Source organism: Cricetulus griseus, chromosome 4, assembly GCF_003668045.3.
Source record: "Cricetulus griseus strain 17A/GY chromosome 4, alternate assembly CriGri-PICRH-1.0, whole genome shotgun sequence".
Taxonomy (NCBI): Eukaryota; Metazoa; Chordata; class Mammalia; order Rodentia; family Cricetidae; genus Cricetulus; species Cricetulus griseus.
In genome coordinates, this window is record NC_048597.1 from 55,507,523 (window position 1) to 55,520,923 (window position 13,401).

General features: G+C 45.4%; 1 protein-coding gene across 9 annotated transcripts in view; it reads left to right on the forward strand.

Annotated features, from left to right (window-relative positions):
* LOC100757073 (kalirin) overlaps positions 1-13,401 on the forward strand; it is a 528,077-nt gene that overhangs the window by 420,640 nt on the left and 94,036 nt on the right. The gene's annotated exons all lie outside the window — the stretch shown is intronic.

The window sequence follows — 13,401 nt, forward strand, 5'->3', positions numbered from 1 at the left end:
GGCACAGTTCAGTGCTCATTTACATACGCTTCGGAGATGAACTGACTCCTGGCTGGAGGAATGTGCTTGACACTTTTTTCCAAGTGACAATTTTCTTATGGGACGGGAGATCACTTTTCTCTGCTTGGACAACATGGATTTACAGCTTTGGGCCAGACGGTGGCTCATTAATTAACCAAGAACTCTTTTTGGACCCAATTAGGACTGTATTTAATTATTTTGCTAATTTTAATGCGATTGAAGAGACTGTCTGGAAGCAACCAGTTTCCCCAAAGCAACTTGCAAAACAGGGTGAGAAGGATCCCAGAGGGAGGGTTATGGGTTGTGTAGCTTCTCCTGAAAAAAAAAGGGGGGGGGGTTGGGGGTGAGTGGGGAGTGAGACTCTAAGCTTTACCACTTTACCACTTCAGCCGGGAGAGCAGGAAGAAAGAATGTGTGATTCGAGACAAAAGACTATATCTCTTATTTGGTCTTTGCCCTAATTTTTTTTTTTTTTCCAAATGGGTTTCGGCCTTCTCCCCTATTTACAGAGCTTAGTCTAAGACCCGTAATCTAAGCAGTACCCATACCACTCTCCCAAGGAGTTATCCAAGTAGCCCTTCCTCATAAGCGGGACAAATTCCCATTCCTAGACAAATGTGTGGCTACAGAGACTGATGGAATCTCAAGGAATTTCTCCCGTGTCAATAAGGGTCATAATCCCAGCAACGGATTCTCTCCATGTCTTCATTAATTTGAATAGTCTGAAGCGGAGCTGTATCTTGCTTCAAAAGCGGGCTTTCGGGGGGAGAAGGGGTCTGAGTGGGCAGGGACCGTTCAGAAACTGGAAACCGAGGCTGGGAACTGAAGGGAGGGAGGAGAGGAAGCCGGAAGTAGCCCTTGGGATCCCAGTGGATAGGTTTGTTCTGAAAGCTGCCTTAGGATGAAGGGTTTCCAGGCAAGATTTCTTGGGAGTCCGTTTCCTGTCAAAGAGGAATGTGGGGTTTTGTGGCGGTGGTTGTGTCCCCTGCAGCTGGCCTCCTTGGATCCACATGGAGCAGTACAGTTTTGTGAATTGCCTCGGCTTTTCTTTGCCGAGAAGAGAAGTGGTGGGACCTGGCACCAGCCTGGGAATTCAGAATTTGGTGGCTGCAGGCTCTGTGGCTGGAAGGGGCGTGGGAAAGGGGGTGTTGCTGGAGCTGCCCCAGACCATGGACTGAAGTTGGTGAGAGGCAATGAAAGCCGCTAACACAGCTGCCCTCCCACTTCAGGCTTCTGCTCCTTCCTCTTTCCTGGATTTGAAAGGTGTAGGGATGAAATGGAGCTCATAACTGTCTCGGGCCTGGGCAGAGTGAGATAGCATCTGAGATGCTTGGGCTTCCCCACACTCGCTTAGAAAAGAGAGATGGGAGTCTCCACTCAACCCCAGGGCATCAATTCAGCGGCAGACAGAGAAGATAAGGTTTGTATTGAAGCTGTCTGCATCTCATTGCCGGGAGCCCAGAACTTTGTGGGAGGATGCCCCACTGCAGAAAGAAGGGACACAGGGAGAGGTTTGACTGGAGGGTGTTCACCGGCAGGAATTATCTGTCTGCCTACTCAGCGAAACCAGTTTCTCAAGTCTTACAGACCTACTACCATTGGAAGGCCCTCTCCCTACTTCCCTGTTTAAATAAAGGCCTCTTTTCCCGCTGCTGAGAATTTGCTCTCTTGCTGCCCGCCTGACTCTGAAGCTCATAGGTCAGAGCCCACAGCTGTGTTTCCTAGTCAGCCGGCTTCTGCAAACTGGTTATTCAGAGTGTAGAGGACTCAAAACTTACGGAGCACAAAGTAAAAGGAATGAAGAAATGAAGGCTCCAGTTATTTTTTGCTTCGAGTTTAGAGGGCCATACTGAGTTTCTCTCGGCGAAGTGACACGATTTTAGTTGCTGTCACTAGGAAAAAAGCCAGGGCTTCAGTAAATACCCATCTGTGGCCTATAAATTTCACATTGACTCAAGTGTATGTTCGTTCACTTAGTTGAGCTTGTCTTTTGATTTGGAAAAGTGGGATTTCTCCCCTCTTTGCTTGTTTGTTTATATTTTGATTCTTTCAAGTACAAGAATGTTACACAGATTTGAGGAATGATGGTTTCCCTTCCCTACCTTGAAATCTGATGTTAAGGGAAAATAATGAAAGGCCTACCCTTTTCTTATATGGAAGTAGAGATAGGGTAAGGAGAAAAATGAGAATGATGCGTTTACAGCTGCAGTTTTGAAAGTGAAAACAGCCAAAAGTGAAATAATGGCCTAAAAAAGAAAGACAAGAAATAAGTACCAGCATGCATGTGTTTAAAGGGCAGTAAATCATTGGTGTCTCATTCTCTGGGGGAGCTGGGCAGTGCTGTGGCTAGCCAAACTGTCCTTTAAGCCTGAAGAAGTGGGTCAATTTAAGAGACTTCTTTAGTTGGTTTAAAGTTTAAGAAAAAACAAACGCCGAGCCGTGGTGGCGCATACCTTAAATCCCTGCACTCAAGAGGCAGAGGCAGGTGCAGGTGAATGTCTGAGTTTGAGGCCAGCCTGGTGCACAGAGTGAGTTCCAGGACAGCCAGGGCTGTTACACAGAGGAAATACTGTCCTAAAAACACAAACGGAAAACAAAAAACAACAACAACAAAAACAAAACAGAAAAAAACAAAACCTTCCACATACAAGCTGGGCTGCACCCTCACCCACCACCACGATAAACAGATATATAAATTTAACTTAAAAAACTGTTTAGCTTCTTTCAGAGTGGCAAAGGAGATTACAAATCACCTGAAGCTCTATGCCCTACAGAATTTGTGAATTAGATCCTAGAGCCAAGGTCTTTCTAGAAAGATGGCAATTTTAGGGCCCTCAGTTTTCCAGTCAACTTGTAATTAGCTTTGGATGTGTGGACAAGAATCCCTCTGTCAAGCCACACTTGTTTATTGCTGTATCCATGTCTTTGTATTTGAAGCCTGGTGCTATCTTTCCACTCACCCTATGACACTTCAGCTGGCTGAGCATCCCAGAGGGGAGGGTGGTGGTCCACGACTTAGTTTAGGTGAATCAACTCACGTGTGAGCTTCTGGGATTACCCATTCCATGGTCCTTTCAGAACAGGGTAGTTAGTTTCTGCTTGACTCTAAGATCAGAAGGTATGGACCAGTTTCTGGAGAGTCACAGGGTATCCAAAGTCGTCCTCCTCTATATTTATCTCAATTTTTTTCTGTCTTTTCCCTGACTCCCTAACCAGGAGCCTTATGACTTGATGTGATACAGCTCACTTTATAAACTGCATTTAATGTGTGAAACCATGACACCAAGTTCCTTTAAAAAGGTGTTGATAACCTGGAAGAGGTTCTGTATGACACTACACAAGGGACTCAATTCACCACTTGGCATTTATTTTTTCCCCCAACGTACCTCTTGGCCCCCCACACCCACGGATCTACCCTAATCTGGAAAGAGATACGAATCCACAAACTGTGCCCACATGTATCCGACTTCCATGTGTTGCTGGAGTTTTTTCACCCCACGTGGTCTCACAGCTGCTTCAGCCCCAAATAAACACATGGACACTATATTAATTATAAAAATGTTGGCTGGTGGCTAGGGCTTCTTACTAGCTAACTCTGTTAGTTAATAATCCATAACTACTAATCTATGTATTTCTACATGGCCTTATCTTAACTAGAGAACGCCTGGTGCGTTCTATCTTCCTGATCTCTACATGGAGTCTCTTCTCTTTCTCTCTCTGCCTTCTTTTTCCCCAGCATTCTCCCTGTCTCCTAGCCCCACCTATCTTCCTGCCTCTACTGGCCTATCAGTGTTTTATATAAGAGAAACATATATACAGAAGAACATCCCCCATCATCCATGTCTCTCTTAACTAGTGAGAAGGAACTAGTGAGAAGTACCAGCTGTTGACTGGATAACAATACTGAGTGCTGGGCTGTAACCTTGCACACCTTTTAGCCACTTTCCGAAAAATTTAATAACCCATTAACTCTTATTTGTGTTGTTCATAACCTCTGAGTATGGGGCCATCTACTGGAGCATGGAGGACTTACTAAGAGCCACACCCTTAAAGAAAACCATTAGCTGTTGGTAGTTATGAGTGGGTACTCATAAGCCTTTCCCACTCTGTGCTAGCATGTTAGCTGTTTTGATATTGTACAGGTCTCTGCAGGCAACACAGCTGTTATAAGATCATGACTACCATGGTTCTGTCATGTCCATTTTGCTCCCACTTTTTCCAGCCTCTGACTCTTTAGAGTCTTTCTGCCCCCTTCTTCCATGATGGTCTCTGAGTCTTGTGGGGTGTGTATGTGATATAGATGTACTATTTGTGGCTGAACACTCCATAATCATTTATGCTGTGCATTTTGACTTGTTTGAGTTCTTGCATTAACCACCATTTACAGCACAAACTTTCTGATGAGCTGAACTAATCTATAGATACAGAGATACGCATTCCAAGGGTAATTTGATACTGTGGGAATTTGGCAAAATAATAATAGTAGTTTCACCACTAGGGCTTCTAAGATTCACAAACATGGGTTCTTAGCCAGATTTGTAAAATATCAGACATGTGTTTCCTCCTGTGGAGCAGACCTTAAATCCAAGTAATTGGTTACCCTTATGACGTCAGTGCTACTATTGCACCCATGCATATCTTGCACCTGTGGTCATTATTGCAGCTCACAGGATTCACAGCAGAATAAGAGCATTAATGACTTTTTCTTCCCAACAGCCTGCAGAGTACCTTTCAGTACTATGAAATCTAGCCAGCAGGGAAAAATCTTCCTAGTCCATGATTTCTCCATGTCCAATGTGTCTTCATCAATAGGGTCATTCCGGTTTGCCCTGCCTTTTAAATATACTGCTTCTCTTCAGTGGCTGCAGGCTTTGTGCTCTCCTTCAGAAAAAACTGCAGGCCAGTCTAGCCATTCCCAAAGATTCCTGGAGAAGCAAGGGGCTGAAACCGGATACGAGGAGGGAAAGGTTGGGGGGGAGGGTGAGGCTTCTCAAACAGAAGTGCTAAAGGGAAGTTAGAACCAGAAGGAAGCCCAATTCATTATACTTTTCTAGAGGAGGAAAGAGACCAGCTATTAGTAGCAGGACTAGAATGTCTTCCCAGAATTCCTTTCTCTACTCCATCTCTGGGCATGGAGCATCTCTTTACTGAGATGTCACCAGGAAGTGCAGACATCACTCCCCAGTGGAAGCTCAAATGTTGACTATAGAATGCTTTGTTGTTCTTGGAGGTAATGGTACCATCTGCCTGGTTTGCTCTTCTTTCCAAAGATAAGATGATGTAGCCAGAATAGCTCTTTATCATTCCTAGTAAACATTCGTTGGATTTTATTCTTGTTTGTTTTGACCTCTGGTTCAGTTCATTCATAAGATAACCGCTTTTCTTGTCCAGTTATTTATTTATAAGGGACTTACTATGTTGCCCAGGTTAGCTCAAATTCCTCGGCTCAAGCCATCCTCCTGCCTTATCCTCCTACTTCAGCTTTCCAAGAAGCTGGAACCTCAAGCACATATTCTTTTTTGAATTTATTTTTTAAAACAATCTTTTTATTTTACATACCAATCCCAGTGCCTCCTCCTCCCAATCCCACCACCTACCCCCCCTTCACCCTCCATCCACTCTTCAGAGAGTGTGAGGCTTCCCATGGGGAGTCAACAAAGTCTGTCACATCACGGTGAGGCAAGACCAAAGTCCTTCCCCCTGTATCTAGGCTGAGCAAGGTATCCCTCCATAGGAAATGGGTTCCAAAAAGCCAGTTCATGCATCCAGACTAAGTCCTGGTCCCACTGCCAATAAACTGCCCAAGCCACACAACTGTCACCCCCATTCAGAGGGCCTAATTCAGTCCTATGCAGGCTCCCCAGCTGTCAGTCTAGAGTCTGTGAGCTCCCACTAGTTTGGGTCAGCTGTTTTTGTGGGTTTCCCTATCCTGGTGTTGACCCCTTCGACTAGTCCCTGGGAGCTCAGCCCAGTACTTTGCTGTGGATCTCTGCATCTGCTTCAGTTACTGGATGAAGGTTCTATGCTGACAATTAAGGTAGTCATCAATCTGATTACAGGGGAAGGCCAGTTCAAGCACCCTCTACTATTGCTTAGAGTCTTAGCTGGAGTCATCCTTGTGGATTCTTGGGAATTCCCCTAGTGCCAGGTTTCTTGATAACCCCATAATCACTCTCTCTATCAAGATATCTCTTTCCTTGCTCTCCCTGTCTGTCCCTCCCCCAACTCAACCATCCTGTTCCCTCGTGTTCTCCTCCCCCCTCACCTCATTCTCTTCCCCCCTCTCCTTTCACCACCCCCACTACACTACTGATTTGCTCAGGAGATCCTGTCTTTTTCCCCTTCCCAGGAGATCCATGTATGTCTCTCTTAGGGTCCTCCTTGTTTCCTAGCTTCTCTGGGGCTGTGGACTGTAGGCTGGTTTTCCTTTGCTCTACGTCTAATATCCACTTATGAGTGAGTGCATATGGTGTTTGTCTTTCTAGATCTGGGTGACCTCACTCAGGATGGTTTTTTCTAGTTGCTTGCATCCAGGCACGCATTCTTAATGTGTACCCTTTCAGGCAGAAATGAATCCATGAAGTGCAGTCTTCACTTCTGTCTTTGACTGCACCTGGTTTTATGTAATACCTAGTATTTTAATTCACTTGACAAGTGTTCGTAAGCTGACCACAGGTTAGCCCTGAACCAGATACCTGGGAGAAGATGGGAACACGGTGGTGCTTACCAGAGTGCGCTGCTGTGAGGATCAGTTAAGATAGTGTCTGTAAAGGGCTGAGCGTAGCACCAGGCCTGGGACATGCTTTTAAAGTACAGCTATTAATGACAGCAGTATACTAGACATAGACTCTGGCCTCTGTGTCATAGTGGTGTAAATCTGCATTCCTAAACTGTTTCATGGTCTTGGCTCAAGCCATTGCCACTGTGCTTCCATGTTGTAGAGTTGTCAACTCAGGGAACACAAATTTGTTGTTTCCTTTTTAAAATAATTAAATCAATTTAAAAAACCTATGAATACCGCTGGTGTCATAATCATTTTATCCCATAAAAGAGTCAACCAAAGACTGAGAACCCTAAGTGACCCCAAGTTGTCCTTCTTTGGTGCAGAAACACAGGGTATTATTTTGTTTTTGCTGGGGATGGAAACCAGGGCCTCACACATGTTAGGCAAGCGCTCTACCCAATCATTATGTATGTCATTTTAGAACCTACATTCTCCAAAAAGAAAAGGCCGTTTTTCTCCTGCTCCTTGACCTCAGCTAACAATCTAATCTCTGCCCATGGTGCACCTAGTGGGTGTACACATCCTTTGTTGCATCTTCAGACTGTTTCTGCCTAGATTGAAAAACAAAAACAAACTATCCGCCACTCACCCCAACCAGGTTATCACTGCAGCCCCTGAGGTCTGGATGTTCAGCTGGAGTTTGGACAGGGTCACTTATATAGTTCACAGGTAAGGGACAGGTGGCTTGGCTCCCTGCCTGGACTTACTTAGTGATTAATGGAATTCATCTTTCCACTTTTGGGAGGCAGCACAACTTTCTGTGCGATGCTTCCTGGAAGGAGGGGACCCTGGTTATACTCTGAAGTGACTGAGAGGCTGCCAATGGCTTTGCCTGTCCAAGAGCAAAACTTAAAAGGGTTTCTGAGCTGGTTCTACCACATTCTTCCTGCCCCTCTGGTGACCACTTCGAGGAAACCCAAGTTGGAAGGAAGGGAAACCTCTTCTGTTGCTGGGTTATGGCAGAGCTATTTTGTCTGCAGCTGTCTGCTCTTCCCTGGGGTTTAATGGCTGTGAGCGAGCGTTTCCTCTCACAGAGCATCTGATGCATCCCCAGATCCCAGGACATACTTAGTTTCCCCACTTCCTGCAGTAGGATCTGCATATTGTTATGGAGAGCGGGATATTTATCTTCTCCAGCCACAGGGGAGCCAAGCTTCACCAAGCCGTGGACAGTCCACATCTGCCAGTTTGCTCAGCCCAGCCGCACACCAGGCCTGCGAATCCTCTCTCTCCTCCCTGGCAAAATGCCTGGGAGCAGAAGTGACCAAGTGTGGTCACTCAGGGCTGTGGTAGACGTGCTAGTCTCAGTCCCCACACCCTAACAGCTTGTGACTTAACAAGCTCCCCAGGTGGTAGCTCCCTGGGGTGAGACACAAAGGCTTAGTGCCCTGACCTGGTGGGAAACCATGTTTCCTCTGTGGCTTTTTTTTTGGTTTGTCTTTTCTCTCTTCTCTTTCCATCCTCTCTCTCCTCCCTCTCCCCTCCCCCAGCTCCAGAAAGAAAGAGCATTCTGTGTGAGAAGACCGCCTCTCCCCAGGGGAATTCTAGTTTAGGGAAGTTAAGGAGGCCTCCTTGTCATTGGCTCCTGAGTTGGGGGCAGAATAGGAGCGGGAATGAGGAGTTGGGAGCCTCTGCTCTGGGAGTTCCAGAATCCAGTAAGGGAGGTGAGAGCATCTCAGTAAGAATTGTTGATGCTTACAAGAACATCACAGCCGCATGATTCAACTCTTTCTGGGCAAATAGACTCGTAATTTACATGCTGCTCTAGAACTTGCTTTTACTTCGCCTTGGCAACATCTTCCATGTTGTCTTAGGATTTTAGTTTCTTTGGCTTAACCTCCCCCGCCAAGACAGGGTTTCCCTGTGTAGCCCTGGCTGCCCTAGAACTCACTCTGTAGACCAGGCAGGCCTGGAACTTAGAGATCTGCCTGTCTCTGCCTCACGAATGCTGGGATTAAACAGGTGTATGCCATCATCCCCAGTGATAGTGATTTCACATGCTGGGCAAAGGTACTTACTAGCTGTAAGATGTGTCCCAGCCCTCCAGGATATTTGGATGGCCAAGGTGCTGCTCGGAAAACAAACTTGAGCTTGAAAATTGTTTGGCATAGCCGTTGAGAGTTGTATGAGGAGGGCCCTGGGTTAGGATGCAGATGCTTCCAAGTTTTTTGGACTGTGTGGACACACTGATGCTTAGCCTGGAGTTTCCTGCCTTCCTTAGCTTCCATTTCTGCAGAGGTGTGGTTTTCCCCACGTAGACCTGTGCCCTCGGGAGATCTATAAACTCCAGAGGCTGGAGCTGTAGGGCTGGCCCTCCTTCTTCCCCTCAGTCACGTGATCAATCACAAAAAGCAGGCTCAAGGGTTTTGTGTTTCTTTGAGATATTCCTTGAAATATTGGTCATTAAATCTATGTAAATGAGAAGGAAGCTTCAGTTTATTTTTCTGTCTAGAAAAAAATATGTAAATGGAAACATTTCTTTAAAATAGGCAAATGATGATAAAATTCCATCACCTAAAGATAACAACTTTGTGTGTGTGTGTGTTTGTGCGTGTGTGGTGTGTGTGTGTGTGTGTGGTGTGTGTAGTCTGTGGTGTGTGTGTGTGTGTGTGTGTGTGTGGTGTGTGTGTGGTGTGTGGTGTGTGTGTGTGTGTGTGTGTGTGTGTGTGTGGTGTGTGTGTGTGTGGTGTGTGTGTGTGTGTGTGTGTGTGGTGTGTGTGTGTGTGTGTGTGTGTGTGTGTGTGTGTGTGTGTGTGTGTCTGTTCACAGGAGTTACAAAACAGTCTAGACTTTGAGAACAATTTATTGACAGCTTGAAATGGATCATAGTTGTCCTTCCATAGAAGGAACCAGCCTTCAAGCTTCCTTTTTCATTTGAACATGATTAGGTCCCAAACCTGGGACCAACAGCAAACTAAGGTGCCTGTTTAACATATTGAAGCCTACCTGGCCACCAGGTTCTCCCAGCATCCCTCTGTCTCTATCTGTTGCAAGGTATGGCTGGCATACCCTGCCCCCTATCCTGAACTTTCCAACCCGGGGACAGGCTGCCGTTCCAAGTTCACTCTAGACTCTTCTAGAAGTCTCTGCCTCTGGCTATGCTCTCCCTCATAACTACAATAACCCTTCTCCACCACACCTAGGAGCTGTTCTATCCTCCTTTTATTCTTTTTTGTTTTCTCTTTCATCTAGTGCTGAAACCCAGGTCAGCTGTGATGTGTTAAATAGGCACTTGAGTTAGCCCTTTGTCCTTGGGTTTGAGACCTTACAAATAAATACCACTAGGTGCTTTTAAATCTTGTATCAATGTGAATTGTTCACATTTAATCATCTTCCTTATTTCAAGCTATTTCTTATTTTTGCTCTAAACAGTATTATAATGACAGATTCCTAGAAAGAGGGTTCTTCACCTGGGGGAATATCTGAATTTGGAGGCCCATTTGTTGCCAGTAGCTTCATGCCTTTTGAAAGGAACAGTGTGCTGGTTTGTTTAGGATTATGAAAAGCACCCACTGGGTCTTGGAATTTCATGGCTCCCCAACTGTTTACTTCTGTTTACATTTTCTGAATTAGCTTAATTCTTTTATATGAGAAAAATGCCCGGCTCAGAGTATAACAAGCTAATACCTTTGATTCTTGGGATATGTACTAATATACAGTGTAAAAATAGAACTGCATTTTGTGGTTCCAAATTGCAAGGTAATAGACTGCAGTCATTGAGAAGGTGAATGCAGGAGTCAGTGAATGTGAATGTCTCATCTACTGCTTTTCTATGTGAGCGTGTACAAACTACCTAAATACATTCTTTTTCTGGAAAGTAGAAATGACCATGGCATATGCATGGATACATATGATTTTCAAGGCCTAGGTGAATTAACATATGTAAGCTACTCAGGCCTGGCTTGTTGGTGCTAGGGTTAGGTTGTTACAGATCATCCTGAAGTCCCTGAAGACTATACCAAGGGTCATGTTCAAATGTGTCCAGCAGTTCCTCAGTCCTGGGGAAAGTTAAGGGACACACTTTCTGTGTCATTCCAAACTTCTGGAAATGCCGATATTAGACTAGCACTCATAGGAAAACTCAAGCTTCTTCCATGCTCACAAATATTTTGTAGTTGGGCTGGGGAACTCGTCACAACAAACAGAAGAAGTGGTCACTCACTAAAGGCTGGCATTCTGAGTTCCTATCTGATTGCTAGTTAATGTAATTAAGCAGAAACTAATGGGGTCATCCAGGAGACATTCCAAGGGATGGAAGCACAGGTAAGGGCTTTTAAAGGGCTGGGATTTCATGGGAATGAAGGAACAGAAGCATTCAGAGGACCACAAAGAAAGCAGGTTAGAGATGCCTTCCAGAGCTGCACTGTCCAGTCTGTTGGTAACTACATGAGGTTCTGGGGGCTTGAAATGAAGCTAGTTCAAACGGGGATATGCTCCTGCTGCACACACCAGGTTCCAAAGGCACAGTACCTCCCACCCACTGCCAAAAAATAATGTTATGTGCAGCACTTGGATTCTAACAGGGATTACATGTTAGGATGGAGATAATATTTTGCAGGTAGTTATTGTGTTGAGTACTATATATTGCGCTTTTGCTCCTTTCTGTTTTTTTGATGGAAACTGGGGAAATGACTATAGCCGATTACTTGGCCTTTGAAGGGAGGGTGGTGAAAAACAAAATGCACCTGCTCTTTTTGTTTGGGGAGACAGCGGGGGTAGATGGACTGGTTCAGGCTAAGGGGAGATCAAGCTAGTTGGGAAAAAAATCTAGGACAACAGGGGCACAGTGAACTGGAATTTCCTCCCAAAAATCTTTCCCATGGTAACCACTTACAGCTGGTGTTCACAAATGTCTACAGGGGTTCTGGGGGACCCTCTACCCCTCAGGGACCTAAATCCATCTAAAACCACAACTTGGTTCTCAACAACCAAGAACTGAGAACTAGGTCCAGCTGGTCCTATTCCATCAGAGTCTGCCCGAGTGGCCTGCAGCCTCCAAGCAAAACCAGAAGACTTTGAGACTTCCAAGGGGCTTCCTATGACCTCTCCAGGCCAGATGGAAGGGAAGATTAATGTTCATCTAAAGCCAAGCCTGGACACCCAGTGTGGTCCAGTCAAACTGAAGACTATGAAGTCCTCACAAAGGCCTATCAAGGCCTGGGGCTCCCAGAGAGTGTCTGACTCCTGGTCTTGGGTGATTCCTCCAAGGACTGGGAAGCAAGCAGAAACCAAATCAGAAGAAGGCTCTACCCTCATATTTACAATGTGAATGGAGCCATGGGTTGGGTTTTTCTCTGTGTGTGTCTTTTACAAGCATACATATTCTAGGTGCTCTCCAGTGAAATAAAAGTAAAAATAAATGGGACACTGAGAATGTTCCTTGGGAGGGGGTAGAGATGGATTTTATTTAGGTAACCAGGGTCCTTTCTGAGAAAGTGACATGGATATCAAAAGTTTTGATGCTACCTTTCATTGGGCCAATAAGTACACACTATTTGTACTTCAGGCCATATTTAAAGAGTCTTTCCCAAAAGCCTTGCTAAGTGTTATGGGAGAACACAAAGAAATCACAGTCAAAGAACATAAGGGCTGATGTTTGTGTGGAGTTTGGGTTTTGGCACCTTGCTTGAAGGTGGATTGTTTTAGTAGCTCAGATAGGCTGGGCACAGTGTCCCACTGTAGTCCCAACATGGGACAATCACCTGAACCTTCGAGGTCAAGGCCAGCCTGGGCAACTCAGGAAGGTCCCATGTCAGGAAAGAAGGGAAACAAGAGCTCACGTGGAATCCTTTGCTCTTCAAACCCCCAAGCATCTGTGTCCTCTGGCCACCAAGGGTCATGACCTCAGATCCTGTGGAACTGCCAACCTGTGACCTGAAACCCACAGTAGATAACCACTCTATCCATAGCAGATATCCATAGCAGATTCCCACTCACTGACTGCCACTCTGGCCTTTTCTGGCCATCTTGAGCTCCTGTCCTGAGGTCTCACCATCCACTGCTGCTGTCTCTTGTAGCACCACCCTTACTAGTCATGACCCACATCGAAGTTGTGTCTAGACACTCCTCTTTGGATAAGTTGTAGATCTGATTGTGGGTTATTGTTTGAAGTCAGTTCTGAGATCTTGCCCGTTTCCTATTCTATAAAAGGCTTTAGAAGCCAGAGATAGGCAAGAGACATGGCATAGTGGTTAAGAACACTGACTACTCTTCCAGAGGACTGGAGTTTGATGCCCAGCACCCATGTGGCAGTTCACAACTGTCTGTAACTGCAGTTCTAGGGTATGTGACACCCTCTTCTGTCCTCTATGGGCACTGAATGCATGTGGTACACAGACATTCATGCAGGCAGAACACCCATGCAATAAGTACTAACAATAAAGATTTAAAAATTTTAAAAAGAAACTAAAAATAACCCTGCTTGTTTACTTGGGTTCTGCTGGGGGCAGAAACCCTTGTAAGGTTTGTTTCAACCTTTCTAGTTTTTTATCTTCCATTTCTTTTGTGATTCTGCTTAGAAATTCTGCCCCTTCCCCATTTAACTTTCAGCCTAACTACCAAATAGTGCTTCCAGTTGAGAGTGTCAGCAGACAGCC